Source organism: Anomaloglossus baeobatrachus, chromosome 2 (assembly GCF_048569485.1).
Source record: "Anomaloglossus baeobatrachus isolate aAnoBae1 chromosome 2, aAnoBae1.hap1, whole genome shotgun sequence".
In the NCBI taxonomy this organism is placed as follows: Eukaryota; Metazoa; Chordata; class Amphibia; order Anura; family Aromobatidae; genus Anomaloglossus; species Anomaloglossus baeobatrachus.
The window spans coordinates 784,088,127-784,104,366 of record NC_134354.1 but is presented as its reverse complement, the minus strand read 5'-3'; the positions used below and the strand labels follow the sequence as shown (position 1 = coordinate 784,104,366).

At 48.8% G+C, this 16,240-nt stretch overlaps 1 protein-coding gene across 1 annotated transcript in view; it reads left to right on the top strand.

The window, feature by feature from the left end:
* Positions 1–4,261: 4,261 nt before the first annotated feature.
* The window catches only part of GDPD5 (glycerophosphodiester phosphodiesterase domain containing 5), a 191,017-nt gene continuing 179,038 nt past the window's right edge, over positions 4,262–16,240 (top strand). Inside the window, 1 exon segment of the mRNA XM_075334723.1 lies at positions 4,262–4,346. The gene's annotated coding sequence lies outside the window, so the exon portion shown is untranslated.

Below are 16,240 nucleotides of genomic sequence, written 5' to 3'. Positions count from 1 at the left end.
TCTTCACATCCTGTATGGAGACACTAGTCGCCTGCATTGCTCGGGTGGATTTTGGCCCATTCTTCCGCACACACTCTTCACATCCTGTATGGAGACACTAGTCGCCTGCATTGCTCGGGTGGATTTTGGCCCATTCTTCCGCACACACTCCTCACATCTTGTATGGAGACACTAGTCGCCTGCATTGCTCAGGTGGATTTTGGCCCATTCTTCCGCACACACTCCTCACATCCTGTATGGAGACACTAGTCCCTGCATTGCTCAGGTGGATTTTGGTCCATTCTTCCGCACACACTCCTCACATCCTGTATGGAGACACTGGTCGCCTGCATTGCTCAGGTGGATTTTGGCCTATTCTTCTGCACACACTCCTCACATCCTGTATGGAGACACTAGTCGCCTGCATTGCTCAGGTGGATTTTGGCCTATTCTTCTGCACACACTCCTCACATCCTGTATGGAGACACTAGTCGCCTGCATTGCTCAGGTGGATTTTGGCCCATTCTTCCGCACACACTCTTCACATCCTGTATGGAGACACTAGTCGCCTGCATTGCTCGGGTGGATTTTGGCCCATTCTTCCGCACACACTCTTCACATCCTGTATGGAGACACTAGTCGCCTGCATTGCTCGGGTGGATTTTGGCCCATTCTTCTGCACACACTCCTCACATCCTGTATGGAGACACTAGTCTCCTGCATTGCTCAGGTGGGAGTTTGGTCCATTGTTCTGCACACACTCCTCACATCCTGTATGGAGACACTAGTCGCTGCATTGCTCAGGTGGATTTTGGCCATTCTTCCGCACACTCCTCACATCCTGTATGGAGACACTAGTCGCCTGCATTGCTCAGGTGGATTTTGGCCCATTCTTCCGCACACACTCCTCACATCCTGTATGGAGACACTAGTCGCCTGCATTGCTCAGGTGGATTTTTGGCCCATTCTTCCGCACACACTCCTCACATCCTGTATGGAGACACTAGTCACCTGCATTGCTCAGGTGGATTTTAGCCCATTCTTCCGCACACACTCCTCATATCCTGTATGGAGACACTAGTCGCCTGCATTGCTCAGGTGGATTTTGGCCCATTCTTCCGCACACACTCCTCACATCCTGTATGGAGACACTAGTCACCTGCATTGCTCAGGTGGATTTTGGTCCATTCTTCCGCACACACTCCTCACATCCTGTATGGAGACACTAGTTGCCTGCATTGCTCAGGTGGATTTTGGCCCATTCTTCCGCACACACTCCTCACATTCTGTATGGAGACACTAGTCACCTGCATTGCTCAGGTGGATTTTGGTCCATTCTTCTGCACACACTCCTCACATTCTGTATGGAGACACTAGTCGCCTGCATTGCTCAGGTGGATTTTGGCCCATTCTTCCGCACACACTCCTCACATCCTGTATGGAGACACTAGTCGACTGCATTGCTCAGGTGGATTTTGGCCCATTCTTCCGCACACACACTCCCCACATCCTGTATGGAGACACTAGTCGCCTGCATTGCTCAGGTGGATTTTGGCCCATTCTTCCGCACACACTCCCCACATCCTGTATGGAGACACTAGTCGCCTGCATTGCTCAGGTGGATTTTGGCCCATTCTTCCGCACACACTCTTCACATCCTGTATGGAGACACTAGTCGCCTGTATTGTTCAGGTGGATTTTGGCCCATTCTTCCGCACACACACTCCTCACATCCTGTATGGAGACACTAGTCGCCTGCATTGCTCAGGTGGATTTTGGCCCATTCTTCCGCACACACACACTCCTCACATCCTGTATGGAGACACTAGTCGTCTGCATTGCTCAGGTGGATTTTGGCCCATTCTTCCGCACACACACTCCTCACATCCTGTATGGAGACACTAGTCGTCTGCATTGCTCAGGTGGATTTTGGCCCATTCTTCCGCACACACTCCTCACATCCTGTATGGAGACACTAGTCGTCTGCATTGCTCAGGTGGATTTTGGCCCATTCTTCCGCACACACTCCTCACATCCTGTATGGAGACACTAGTCACCTGCATTGCTCAGGTGGATTTTGGCCCATTCTTCCGCACACACTCCTCACATCCTGTATGGAGACACTAGTCGCTTGCATTGCTCAGGTGGATTTTGGCCCATTCTTCCGCACACACACTCCTCACATCCTGTATGGAGACACTAGTCTCCTGCATTGCTCAGGTGGATTTTGGCCCATTCTTCCGCACACACTCCTCACATCCTGTATGGAGACACTAGTCGCTTGCATTGCTCAGGTGGATTTTGGCCCATTCTTCCGCACACACACTCCTCACATCCTGTATGGAGACACTAGTCTCCTGCATTGCTCAGGTGGATTTTGGCCCATTCTTCCGCACACACTCCTCACATCCTGTATGGAGACACTAGTCGCTTGCATTGCTCAGGTGGATTTTGGCCCATTCTTCCGCACACACACTCCTCACATCCTGTATGGAGACACTAGTCTCCTGCATTGCACAGGTGGATTTTGGCCCATTCTTCCGCACACACTCTTCACATCCTGCAGGTCCCGGCTTCTTCTATGACCTCGGAGGTTTATTTCCTTCCATACATTTTCTATTAGATTCGGCTCCGGTGATCGGCTCGGCCATGCTAGTAAAATTATTTTCTCTCCTTGGCCGTGTGTTTGGGATCATTGTCTGCTGAAATATCCGGCGTCATTTCATCTTCATCATCCTGGTAGATGGCAGCAGATTTTTATCAGCAATGTCTCTGTACATTTGTGCATTTATCCTTTCTTCAATTATATGAAGTTTGCCAGTGCCATCTGCTAAAAAACAGCCCCACACCATGATGTTTGCTCCTCCACACTTCCCTGTTGGTGTTTTTGACGTCATTTGCCTTTTAGCCTCCAACTATGGTGTATTTTGGCCTCCAGAGAGTCTCATCTGACCAGACTATATTCCCCAGTATTTCAAAGAATTGTCTAAATGTTGTTGAGCAAACTTTAGACGCTCTTGAACCTGCTTTTTTGTTCAGCAATAGAGTTTTGCATGTTGAGCGTGCATACAGGTGCGTGCGTGCATACTGGTCATGGAAGGGGAGTACATTACTTATTGTTTTGTGTGAAGCAATTCTACCTGCTGATTCCAGGTCTTTCTGTAGCTCTCTGCAGCTGTCCTTGCCTCTTGGACAACTCTTCTGATAATTCTTTTCACTCCTCTGAAATCTTGTGTGGAGCTTCTGGTTGTGGCCGGTTTATGGTGAAATTATGTTCTTTCCACTTCCGGATTGTGGCCCCAACAGTCACTGGAGCCTTCAGTACTTTAGAAACTTCTGTAACCAATGCCATCAGTATGTTTTACAACACTTAAGGTGTGAAGGTCTTGAGACAGCTCACTGGTTTTATCCATCATGAGATGTTTCTTGTGTGGTGAGATCTTTTTATTGGTCATCAATTGAACAGATGATACTATTTTTCATTTAGTGGCAGGATTGATTTCTAATTACTAATAGATTTCGGCTGGTGTCAGGACTTTCCATGACATTTTGCATTTCTCTTTATTCATGTGTTCAATACTTTTTCCCTGGTTGATTTCTCATTATTACACATAATTTATGGACATATATGGTTTGATTTCTTGTCTGTGTGGATTGGATGAGTTGTTACTGACATCTGGTGAGAAGTTCATGTCAATAGCAGCTTTAGAAATTTTCTTAGTTAGAAAATTGGTGGCGTGTTCAATACTTATTTTGTTTTACAGATTTCAGATTTCCTTATTTCTTAAAATATGAATAAATAATAATAAATGACACACGTGTGGTATCATTGTAATGGAGCTGAGCTGAGGATCGTGTTCCAGGACCTTTTAACCACAAAATGAACACTATAAAAAGAGAACTTACAAAAAATGGCGAAATTGCATATTTTCCCCATTTTTCTTTTTATTTTTCTTCTTGATTCTCCAGACATCATATGATAAGGTGAATGGCGTCAGCCACGACTACTCATCCTGCAGGTAATACTCCCATGTACAGCTGTAGGGGATGGAAAAATAAAAAATGCCAATAAAAAAAGAAAAAAATGTCATTGATAAGTGTGATGACTCCCGCTGCTGCAGAGGACAGGACATGGATGGAATCACCACAGAGGTGCGTGTCCCTTTAAGGTTTTAGGCGTGTCAGTGATAGGGGTGCGTGTCTCTTTAAGAGCCTGGGGCGGGGCGTGGTTCGGGGGCGGGGTTTGGGCGGAGTGTCGGGGCGGGGCCTGCTGGCTGAGTACAGCGGGGTCGGTGCAGTGATCACACGGAGCGCAGCTCTCCGCACACCCGGACACCGGGCACCAGCGCTGCCGGACACCTGCACGGGTAAGTGTCATCCCCGGCCGCCGGCACTGCCGGCCCCAAACCTCAGACCCCGGGACCGTAGCCGCCAGCCAGCCCGGCCGCGCCCGCTCACACACTGCTCAGCCCCTCCAGCCTGCCTGGGACTTGTAGTTCTCCAGCCTGTAGAGGCAGTGCATGGGGATCTGCAGGAGGTGTCCTGGGACTTGTAGTTCTCCAGCCTGTAGAGGCGGTGCATGGGGATCTGCAGGAGGTGTCCTGGTGCTTGTAGTTCTCCAGCCTGTAGAGGCAGTGCATGGGGATCTGCAGGAGGTGTCCTGGGACTTGTAGTTCTCCAGCCTGTAGAGGCAGTGCATGGGGATCTGCAGGAGGTGTCCTGGGACTTGTAGTTCTCCAGCCTGTACAGGCGGTGCATGGGGATCTGCAGGAGGTGTCCTGGGACTTGTAGTTCTCCAGCCTGTAGAGGCAGTGCATGGGGATCTGCAGGAGGTGTCCTGGGACTTGTAGTTCTCCAGCCTGTAGAGGCGGTGCATGGGGATCTGCAGGAGGTGTCCTGGTGCTTGTAGTTCTCCAGCCTGTACAGGCAGTGCATGGGGATCTGCAGGAGGTGTCCTGGGACTTGTAGTTCTCCAGCCTGTACAGGCGGTGCATGGGGATCTGCAGGAGGTGTCCTGGTGCTTGTAGTTCTCCAGCCTGTAGCGGCAGTGCATGGGGATCTGCAGGAGGTGTCCTGGTGCTTGTAGTTCTCCAGCCTGTAATGCATAGGGAACTGCAGGAGGTGTCAGTGTGCCTTCCTGGTACTTGTAGTTCACCTGCAGTCACATCTCTTGGAAGGTGTTTCATCTGAACCTGAGCTGCAATAGGAACTACAACTCCCAGTATGCCCATCTGCTGTCAGTCTTATTGGTACTTGTAGTTCTCCTTGCAGTGATAAATACCTGCTGCAGAACTACAAGTGCCAGGACGGCTGATGCACTGCCATGTTATTATTGCGGGAGAACTACAAGTGCCAGGACGGCTGATGCACTGCCATGTTATTATTGCGGGAGAACTACAAGTGCCAGGAAGGCTGGTGCACTGCCATGTTGTTAGTGTGGGGGAACTATAAGTGCCAGGACGGCTGACGGCTTAGAAGGGCATGCTGGGAGTTGTAGTTTCTCCTCCCTCTGGTCTCACTGCTGCTATTTGTAGATCTCCAGGAAGAACATTCCAGGGATGAGGGGTGAATTGGAGGAACTACATCTCCCAGCATGCCCCTCACCTGTTAGGCCTCCTGCTACTTGTAGTTCTCCAGCAGAGGGGTTGATCTAAAGCTGCTGGGATCTCCAGGTCCCGGTGTGATTTTTGGGGTTGCCACCTTTACACTGTCAGGTCGTGCTGATACTTGTAGTACCCCGGGTCCATCGTGTTATCCCACCTGCTGGTATCTGTAGCACCCCGGCTAGTTTTGAAGCTGTAATACTTGCTGGTACTTGTGGTTCTTCTTGAAGGTGGACGCTGCTGGGAATAAATCGGAAGCTCCGCTCCAGTTCTGGGTGATACACAAGTTCCAGAATTGTCAGTGCTCGGAACCTTCATCAGATGCAATTGTAGCAGAACCTCAGCTGCGAGGGCAGGATCCGCGCCTGGAGGAGAATGTTTCCATTCACTGACAGCAAGCAGAGCGCTATGGTGTTTGTGGCTTTCTTGTGCCATCTGATGGGTGCTGGGTGTCTGCTGATGCCAGGGCTGTGCGGGGGGTGCACCTGGGGCGGGGGGCTTCCGCTGGGCACGGGGTATATATATAGACTGTGCGCGGTGCTCTCTCCAGGGACCATTGTTTTCAGGGCTGGCGATCCACGTGCTCCGCAGGGATTATCTGCTGCTAAAAATGGAAGCTGCCAGGGAGAATTTAAGGTGACGCTGCAGAGCTCAGTGCCAGGCTGGCTGCGGGGAGGATGCTGCCAGGATGGGGCCGTGCCCTGCGGAGGTGGCTGCCGCCACGGCTTTGCTTGCTTGGAGGAGGATGAAGCCTAATAATAATATGGCGGGGTGACATCCTTTGTGGCCATGTTACAGCTCATATACAAGTTGTCATCCAGCTTTCCTAAAGCCCTGCATGTGCAGCCTGCAGCGATGCAGCATTCATATGTAGGATGAATTTCCATTCAGGGGCCTGGAAAAGCTGAATGACATTCTCTATTGCCATGATATAGCGAATCACCCAACTAACCCAGAATGGACAGCTATACATACAGACGTAAGCGTATCAAAGCCGTTCTGGATCCTGCAAAGCTGGGTGACAATCTTTTATGGCTATATCGTATACTAATTGGACAGTCTGCATTGATGCAGGAGCAGAAGTGTATGACTTTGTATACAAGTGGACTTTGTATTCAGAAGCCGGGGAAAGCTGGGTGATGTGACATATAGCTCATACACCCAGCTTTCCTAGAATCCAGATAGGCCAGACTGTAGTAATGTTTTAGCAAAGGGTGTAAATGCATCTAAGGTGTTAATATTTCTATATTTATTTGCTATTCCAAAGCCCAGAACGCTGGGGTAATAATCGGTATGGTCATACATAAGTTGTCATCCAGCTTTCCTACAATCCTGAATGTGCAGACTGAAGCAATGTAGGAGCATAACAATAAGTAACCAATAAGTATATACAACATCACATCACCCAGCTTTCCCTGCCTTCTGAATACTAAGTCTACCTATAAACAAAATCATACATGTGGACAGTCTGCATTGATGCAGGAACAGAAGGTGTATGACTTTGTATGTAAATGGACTTGGTATTCAGAAGCCTGGGAAAGCTGGGTGATGTGACATATTATAGCTCATACACCCAGCTTTCCTAGAATCTCAATAGGTCAGACTGTAGTAATGTTGGAGCAGAGGGTGTATATGTATCTATATCGTAATATTTCTTTGCCTTCTCAAACCCAGAACGCTGGGGTAATAATCGGTATGGTCATACATAAGTTGTCATCCAGCTTTCCTACAATCCTGAATGTGCAGACTGAAGCAATGTAGGAGCAGAAGGTGTATGATTGTAAGTGATCTTGCCTTTTGTAGGCAGGGAAGGATGGGTGACAACCTGCATGGTGATATTACAGGTCATTCACCCAGCTTTCCTAGAGTCCAGAATGGCATTTCTGCTTCCAGATGTACAAAAGCAGAGGAGGTATCACAGTAGGCATTGGCTTCATTGCCACTCTGGAATCTGGGAAAGCTGTGTGATAAATGTTAAGGCGGCTGTGATCTAGGTTGGTGTACAGCTGGTGTGATGGGTAAATCGTGATACGTCCATCAGTACTGTAGGAAAGCTGGGTGACACCAGAAACATCTGAGAAAAAGCTGATGTGCCGCCCAGGAGGAGGGCACCTGTTGTATCATGTGACTGCTTTTGGCAAATTAGGGGGTATGTGTTTTTTTTTTTTTTTTGTTTTTGTTTTAGGCGTGGGCTGGAGGTTGTTTATATTTGCTGGACAATCCCTTTAAGTGGGCATTTAGCTGGTATATGGCAAGGTTTTCTTTCTGGCCAATAAATGCATCTTTTCAGACCTGGGATTCATGACTGTGGTGCTCGGGGGGCTGCTGAGTTTCATGGCTCCAGACCGTGGTGCCCTGTGGGGTGGGGGGGGGCTGAATTCGGTGGCTCCAGTCTGTGGTCACCACCTTTTTGGCGATATAATGCCGCCCACCCGTGACCCAGATCAGCGGCCGCTATTGTCCTTGGGCCTCTCCATGCACCTTGTTTCTTCTGTTCCAGTGTCAGTTTCTACTGGTGTTCTGTTCATGAATCAGGAGGGTCAGGATGATCAATTCTTCCAGGTGGAATTGTGGGAGGAGCCAGAACAGTGAGAAGATGCATTGTATCATAAACATGTGATCTGTTACAATGTGCAGCTGAATCTGGTGTAATCTGGAGCAGATTCTACAGGGGGAAATCTGGTGTAATCTGGAGCAGACTCTACAGGGGGAAATTTGGTGTAATCTGGAGCAGACTCTACAGGGGGAAATTTGGTGTAATCTGGAGCAGATTCTACAGGGGGAAATCTGGTGTAATCTGGAGCAGATTCTACAGGGGGAAATCTGGTGTAATCTGGAGCAGATTTTACAGGGGGAAATCTGGTGTAATCTGGAGCAGATTTTACAGGGGGAAATCTGGTGTAATCTGGAGCAGATTTTACAGGGGGAAATCTGGTGTAATCTGGAGCAGATTCTACAGGGGGAAATCTGGTGTAATCTGGAGCAGATTCTACAGGGGGAAATCTGGTGTAATCTGGAGCAGATTCTACAGGGGGAAATCTGGTGTAATCTGGAGCAGATTCTACAGGGGGAAATCTGGTGTAATCTGGAGCAGATTCTACAGGGGGAAATCTGGTGTAATCTGGAGCAGATTCTACAGGGGGAAATCTGGTGTAATCTGGAGCAGATTCTACAGGGGGAAATCTGGTGTAATCTGGAGCAGATTCTACAGGGGGAAATCTGGTGTAATCTGGAGCAGATTCTACAGGGGGAAATCTGGTGTAATCTGGAGCAGATTCTACAGGGGGAAATCTGGTGTAATCTGGAGCAGATTCTACAGGGGGAAATCTGGTGTAATCTGGAGCAGATTCTACAGGGGGAAATCTGGTGTAATCTGGAGCAGATTCTACAGGGGGAAATCTGGTGTAATCTGGAGCAGATTCTACAGGGGGAAATCCGGTGTAATCTGGAGCAGATTCTACATCTGGAGCAGATTCTACAGGGGGAAATCCGGAGCAGATTCTACATCTGGAGCAGATTCTACAGGGGGAAATCCGGTGTAATCTGGAGCAGATTCTACAGGGGGAAATCCGGTGTAATCTGGAGCAGATTCTACAGGGGGATCTGTTGTTGCATTTGCTTTGGTTTTTGATTTGCACCAAACTCTTGTTTTAATTTGCGCCTTTTTTGAAGTCTATGTTATGTCTTCATAATGTGGCAGTGTCTTTTCTGTTTGTAAACAATTTATCAACTCCAAATTTTGTGACATTCCAGTGAAACGCGTTTCTGTTTCTTTAGTCTTAAAGACAAAAATAAAGAGCATTTTTTTATCTTCTACAAAATTCATGAAGCACCGTGCCATTGCAAAGAACCTGGCGGAATAAAAGGGTAAAAAAAAAATCCACAGATGATGAATCGGGCCCTGCATGTGTGATCAGCGGCGTCCGAGTCTGGATTTTCCTCTGTTCTGCTGTTTTGAACCTCACATTTCAGCAGCAGGAGGAGGAGGAGGTGTGAAATCTGGAGAAATAAAAACAGAATTGCACTTGGAGTTTGGAATGTATTAAGCATGTGATCGCACCCAGTGTGAACCAATATTTAAAGGGACAGGCACCCCAACCTCTCCGGGAGGGTCAGCCCTTTTTACATGAACTCATTTAATGCACCAGCATTTCTAGTTTTTGAGGTACCTGCCATCACCCAGCTTTTCCAAACTCCTGAATGCTTAATTAAGGCAGATTTCAAGGTTTGTATTATTTTGAGAACTACCCCTTTAAGAAATGATGCTCTATAGTACTCACCCAACTTCCCTAGAATCCTGAATGACATATTGCTATTTGGTCACCATTCATTTGCCCAATCTCAAACCTATGCACTCAGCAGCGATGACATCTGTGCACAGTATCTCTGTGGCTGATGTGAAACTCCCGCTCCCCCCCGTGTCCTGAATGTGGCCGTACAATGCTGGGAGTTGTAGTCTCACCAGAGCGGCCGGTGTGTATGATCAGGACCCGGGAGAGAAGCTGGAGGAGGAAAGTGTGATTCACCGGAGCCGACGGCAACTTCTTCCATGGAAATGATGAGTGTCGATGCCTGGAGACATGAGATCATGCAGCGGGATCACTGGCAGCCCCATGTAAAACCTCACTGTAAATAGAACAGGTGATCCTCCTCCTTTTCTTTCTAGGCTGTAAACTTTAGGAATTAAATTAAAAAGGATTTGCAGTCTAAATATAAACCTTATTTGTGTTCTGTACACTACTCTGGATGCAGCCTGCAGTGTAAAGAATGGAGGAGACCATGCTCTGCATCCATTTATCATGTACAGTATGTCACAAAAGTGAGTACACCCCACACATATATGTAAATATTTTCTTTTCAAGGTACAGCGCTGAAGATCTGACACTTTGATACGATGTACAGTGTCAGTGTGCAGCTTGTGCAACAGTGTAAATGTGATGAAAATTGCCACATTGTGCCCTTGGTGTGAATGTGGCCATTATTTTCCAGCACGGCCTTACCTCTCTTGGGCCTGGAGGTCACTAGAGCTTCACAGGAGCCACTGGATCCTCTTCATCCTCCATGACGACATCCCGGAGCTGGTGGATGTTACAGACCTTGCGCTCCTCCACCATCTGTTTTGAGGAGACTCCACAGATGCTCCATAGGGTTTAGGTCTGGAGACGCTCGGCCGCTCCAGCACCTTTACCCTCAGTGTCTGTAGCGAGGCAGTGGGGTTCTTGGAGGAGTTTGGGGGTCATTATGTTGGACAATGAAGGGAGGGGATCCTGCTCTGCTTCAGTATGTCACAGGACATTTTGGCATTCTTAGTTGCCCCAATGACCTGTAGCCCCCACAGCTAGCATCACTCATGCAGCCCCAAACCATGACCTTCCACCACCATGCCTGACTGTAGGCAGGACACACTTGTCTGTGCTCCTCACCTGGAGCCGCCGCACACGCTGACACCATCTGATCCAAATAACTTTATCTTGGTCTCATCAGACCCCAGGACGGTTCCAGTAATCCATGTCCTCAGTCTGCTTATCTTCAGAAAATTGTTTGTGGCTTTCTTGTGTATCATCTTTAGAAGAGGCTTCCTTCTGGGATAACAGCCATGCAGAGCAACGTGATGCTGTGTGCGGCGTATAGTCTGAGCACTGACAGGCGCACCCCCCCTTCCCCTCGCACCACTGGCTTTGCAACCTCTGCAGTGGGCCGCGTATGGTCTGAGCGCTGACAGGCAGACCCCCCCCACCCCTGTAACCTCGGCAGTGTGTGGCGTATTGTCTGAGCACTGACAGGCGGAACCCCCCACCCCTGTAACCTCTGCAGCAATGCTGGCAGTACTCATACGTTCAGACGACCTGGATATGACGCTGAGCTTGTGCACTCGGCTTCTGTGGTCAGCCAAAGTGAGGCCTGTTCTGAGTGGATCCTGTCTGGTTATACCGCTGTATGTTCTTGGCCATCGTCCTGCAGCTCAGTGTCAGGCTGGTGACAATCTTCTTATAGCCTCGGCCATCTTAATGTAGAACAACAATTCTTTTTCTCAGCTCCTCAGATAATCCTTTCCCATGAGGAGCCATGCTGATCTTCCAGTGACCAGTATGAGAGAGTGTGTGAGAGAGAACACCAAATGTAACACCCCTGCAGTCACAATGGAGACCTTGTAACACTGAGTCACATGACACCGGGGAGGGAAAATCAAAATGGCCAAATTGTGCCAATTTGTCACTTAAGGGTGTACTCACTTTTGTTGCCAGCAGTTTAGACATTACTGGCTGTGTGCTGTTATTCACACTGTTATACAAGCTGCGCACTGACACTGTACATTGTGTCACAGGTCAGATCCACAGGGTTGTCCCAGGAAAAGAAATAATAAAATGTGAGGGGTGTACTCACTTTTTTTGTATACTGTAGATAATTTTTTTTTTTTTTTTTGTAACTCTTCTGCTGACTAAAACTTGCAACTTTGTTGAAGTAGTAAATACCCTGGATGACGGCATGGAATCCAGAATGAAAACCTCCATACTTTACACTGCAGGCTATAGCCACTAACCTGGAAAACTATCTGCAAAATAAACGTGTCGTTTACAAACGGTGAAGACCTGATGTCAGCTGAGCTCAGCGAGATGTTTAATCACTCATATTTACTAATGGTACAGAAAATACTGGCTATATAGGCACCATAATATGGACTCCTCCATTTGTAAACTGACCACATGCACTAGGATCATTTAAGGCCCTTTTAAAGGGAATTTGTCAGCAAGTTTTCAGCATATTATAGGGCAAGAGAGCCTGATTCCAGGGATGTCACTTATTAGGCTGTTTTAGTTTCAATACAATCAGTGTTTTATCAGCAGGATGTCATCACTACTGAACTAGGTTTCGCAGGCAGACCAGTCCAGCTAATCTGGCAGTTTGGCAGCTTCCTGAGTATATTGGAAGCAATCAGGTTTGTGGGCGGAGCTATACACAGCACAAAAGCCTTAGCTCTACTACATCTAATCTACACCAAAGAAAACAGTGATTTGTATCAAAACTGTATCCAGCAGCCCGGGAAATAATATATTGCTGTTATCGGGCTTTCTTACCTTATATTAGTTTTCCCCAATTCCAGTCCTGAAGAGCCACTAACAGGGCATGTTTTCAGGATTTCCTTAGTATTGCATAGGTGATGATTGAAACTCCTATGCAATGCTAAAGCAATCCTGATAGCATGCAATGTTGTTGGCCCTTCAGGACTGGAGTTGAAGTACACTGCCCTTTATAGCATTCTGCTCTCGGCTTACATACCAAAAACCTGCTGAAAAACTACCTTTTTTAAATAACCCATTGTCTCTGCTCCCCGGGGTTCTCATCTAGGTTTACTTATTTGGGCCAGCTGAGACCCAAAAAGGAATTCAAGTGGAGGCTCCAGGCAAGATGCTCCCTCCTTCCCTGTGGAGCAGGTGACACCCCAGGTCAGATTCTCCCTCCTTCCCCCGTGGAGCGGGTTGAGACCCCAAGGTCAGATTCTCCCTTCTTCCCCCGTGGAGCGGGTTGAGGCCCCAAGGTCAGATTCTCCCTTCTTCCCCCGTGGAGCGGGTTGAGGCCCCAAGGTCAGATTCTCCCTTCTTCCCCCATGGAGCGGGTTGAGACCCCAAGGTCAGATTCTCCCTTCTTCCCCCATGGAGCGGGTTGAAGCCCCAGGTCAGATTCTCCCTCCTTCCCCCGTGTAGCGGGTTGAGGCCCCAAGGTCAGATTCTCCCTCCTTCCCCTAGTGGAGCGGGTTGAGGCCCCAAGGTCAGATTCTCCCTCCCCCCCCCCCCAATGGAGCGGGTTGAGGCCCCAAGGTCAGATTCTCCCTCCTCCCCCCCAATGGAGCGGGTTGAGGCCCCAAGGTCAGATTCTCCCTCCTCCCCCCCAATGGAGCGGGTTGAGGCCCCAAGGTCAGATTCTCCCTCCTCCCCCCAATGGAGCGGGTTGAGGCCCCAAGGTCAGATTCTCCCTCCTTCCCCCAATGGAGCGGGTTGAGGCCCCAAGGTCAGATTCTCCCTCCTTCCCCCAATGGAGTGGGTTGAGGCCCCAAGGTCAGATTCTCCCTCCTCCCCCCAATGGAGCGGGTTGAGGCCCCAAGGTCAGATTCTCCCTCCTCCCCCCAATGGAGCGGGTTGAGGCCCCAAGGTCAGATTCTCCCTCCTCCCCCCAATGGAGCGGGTTGAGGCCCCAAGGTCAGATTCTCCCTCCTTCCCCCCCAATGGAGCGGGTTGAGGCCCCAAGGTCAGATTCTCCCTCCTTCCCCCAATGGAGTGGGTTGAGGCCCCAAGGTCAGGTTCTCCCTCCTTCCCCTAGTGGAGCGGGTTGAGGCCCCAGGGGGGGGGATGTTTGTGCTATTTGGGATTTTCAGTATTTTTGCTTTTTTTGCAGCAGGTGCGCTTTCTTTTTTTGGATGTCGCGGTTTGGCGGTCTGTACCGCAGTGCGTGCTGGCGAGGGGTGTTTGCGCAGCGGCTCCTGTGCACAATCCCTCAGAGGCGTTAGACGAGGCGCCGTCAGATGTGCAGCCGCTTAAGCTTCTTTAAACTGCGCATCAATAAAAGTGTTTAGCGAGGATTGATCGGCGTATCCCGAGGAGGACCTGAGATTACGGCTCTGGCGTTTTTGTTCTCTCGGTTGAAAAGTTCAGGGGGAGCCGCAGCGTGAGACCCCCGCCCTCCACCGCTGTGTGGGGGCTTATAACCGATTACAGTTTAATTATAAAAGCCTGGGGCGCCATCACTTATTAAAGAAACATTTCCACCCAAAATATATCCGTGCATGGATGCGCTCCCATATATATATATAATATATCTACAGAGAACGGCTGAAGAATCGCCCCAAAATCTAGTATTGATTGGGGACCATCATGGGCTGCAGTTTTCATTGATGAATAGAATTCAGAAGTTGCAGTGAAGACTGACGCATGGCGATGCGGAGAAGCTTCTGTGACAGTATGGAGAGCCGGTGCCGTGTAACGGGGGCTTTGTGTAACGGGGGCATCGTGTACCACTCTGAACCTGCTAAATATGTTAGGAAAAGGTTATTTTTCTGCTTTTTAGACATTCTTTTTTCGCTATGGATTTTGTCTCTGGGTGAAAGAATTATTTAAAGGGCAGGCTGATTATCGAGACGCTCCGCAGTGTAAGTGTGTTTATGCAAAAGGTCATCGTTCTGCGACGGAAGATTTAAAGGACCCGTCGCCATCTTAAAGACGGCGTAGCCGCTACAGACACACGGCGTCCGTGCAACGTTTTGATTCTTTGTCCCCGTTGATGAAGATGCACCGATTCTTAAACAGACGTGCGCCTCTGAGTCACTTTAGTGCATCTTTCCGCTGTCGTGCGCCACCAAATGTACCCCGGTCACTTCTGTGGCGTATATTATGGGGAATTTGGCAGCCGCTCTTGGCCGCAACCACTTTTTAAAAAGTTGTTGGACCCGGTGTAAGGCGATGTGCACACGCTGCAGATTTGGTGCAGAAATATTCTGCATCAAACCTTCTGCCAGAGAAAACACATCTGGTTTTGTTTTTTCTTCTGTGTGTTTTTAGCTTTCTTCTGTGTGTTTTTAGCTTTCTTCTGTGTGTTTTTAGCTTTCTTCTGTGTGTCTTTTAGGGTTCTTCTGTGTGTCTTTTAGGGTTCTTCTGTGTGTCTTTTAGGGTTCTTCTGTGTGTCTTTTAGGGTTCTTCTGTGTGTCTTTTAGGGTTCTTCTGTGCGTCTTTTAGGGTTCCTTCTGTGCGCCCTTTAGGGTTCCTTCTGTGCGCCCTTTAGGGTTCCTTCTGTGCGCCCTTTAGGGTTCCTTCTGTGCGCCCTTTAGGGTTCCTTCTGTGCGCCCTTTAGGGTTCCTTCTGTGCGCCCTTTAGGGTTCCTTCTGTGCGCCCTTTAGGGTTCCTTCTGTGCGCCCTTTAGGGTTCCTTCTGTGCGCCCTTTAGGGTTCCTTCTGTGCGCCTTTTTAGGGTTCCTTCTGTGCGCCCTTTAGGGTTCCTTCTGTGCGCCCTTTAGGGTTCCTTCTGTGCGCCCTTTAGGGTTCCTTCTGTGCGCCCTTTAGGGTTCCTTCTGTGCGCCCTTTAGGGTTCCTTCTGTGCGCCTTTTTAGGGTTCCGTCTGTGCGCCCTTTAGGGTTCCGTCTGTGCGCCCTTTAGGGTTCCTTCCGTGTCTTTTTCAAAAACTGCAGAGTGTGTGTGTGTGTGTGTGTGTGTGTGTGTGTGTGTACAAGGCCTAAAAACACTAAAAGTTGGCCAAAATGTTTGCAACATTTCAAACTGTTTTACGCCAGAAAATGAGTTTGATGAATCAGTCTCTTGGTGTTTTAAATTGTTCACCTCTTTCAAGATCTGTGCTTGCTGTCAAGTAAATAGGACTGGAAAGCCGACTGTCCATACGTCATTCCATTGTGGCTTTGGTCCAATTCTATCCAGTCTGTGCACTCAACAGTCAGGACTCTGGACTGTTACAATGTATCAGCGCAGATAGAATGTAGCACACCCTGCAGAGTATTGGCTAGTCTGGATGCAATTGTAGCAAACCCTCAGCTGTGGGAAATATTAGGTTTCTAATTACTGAAGTTTCCTTCTCTAATTAGTTCCTCAATGTTGGCCTCTCCAGTGTTGCAGAAACTACAACTCCCAGCATGCCCGGCAGCCTGAGATAATGACAGGA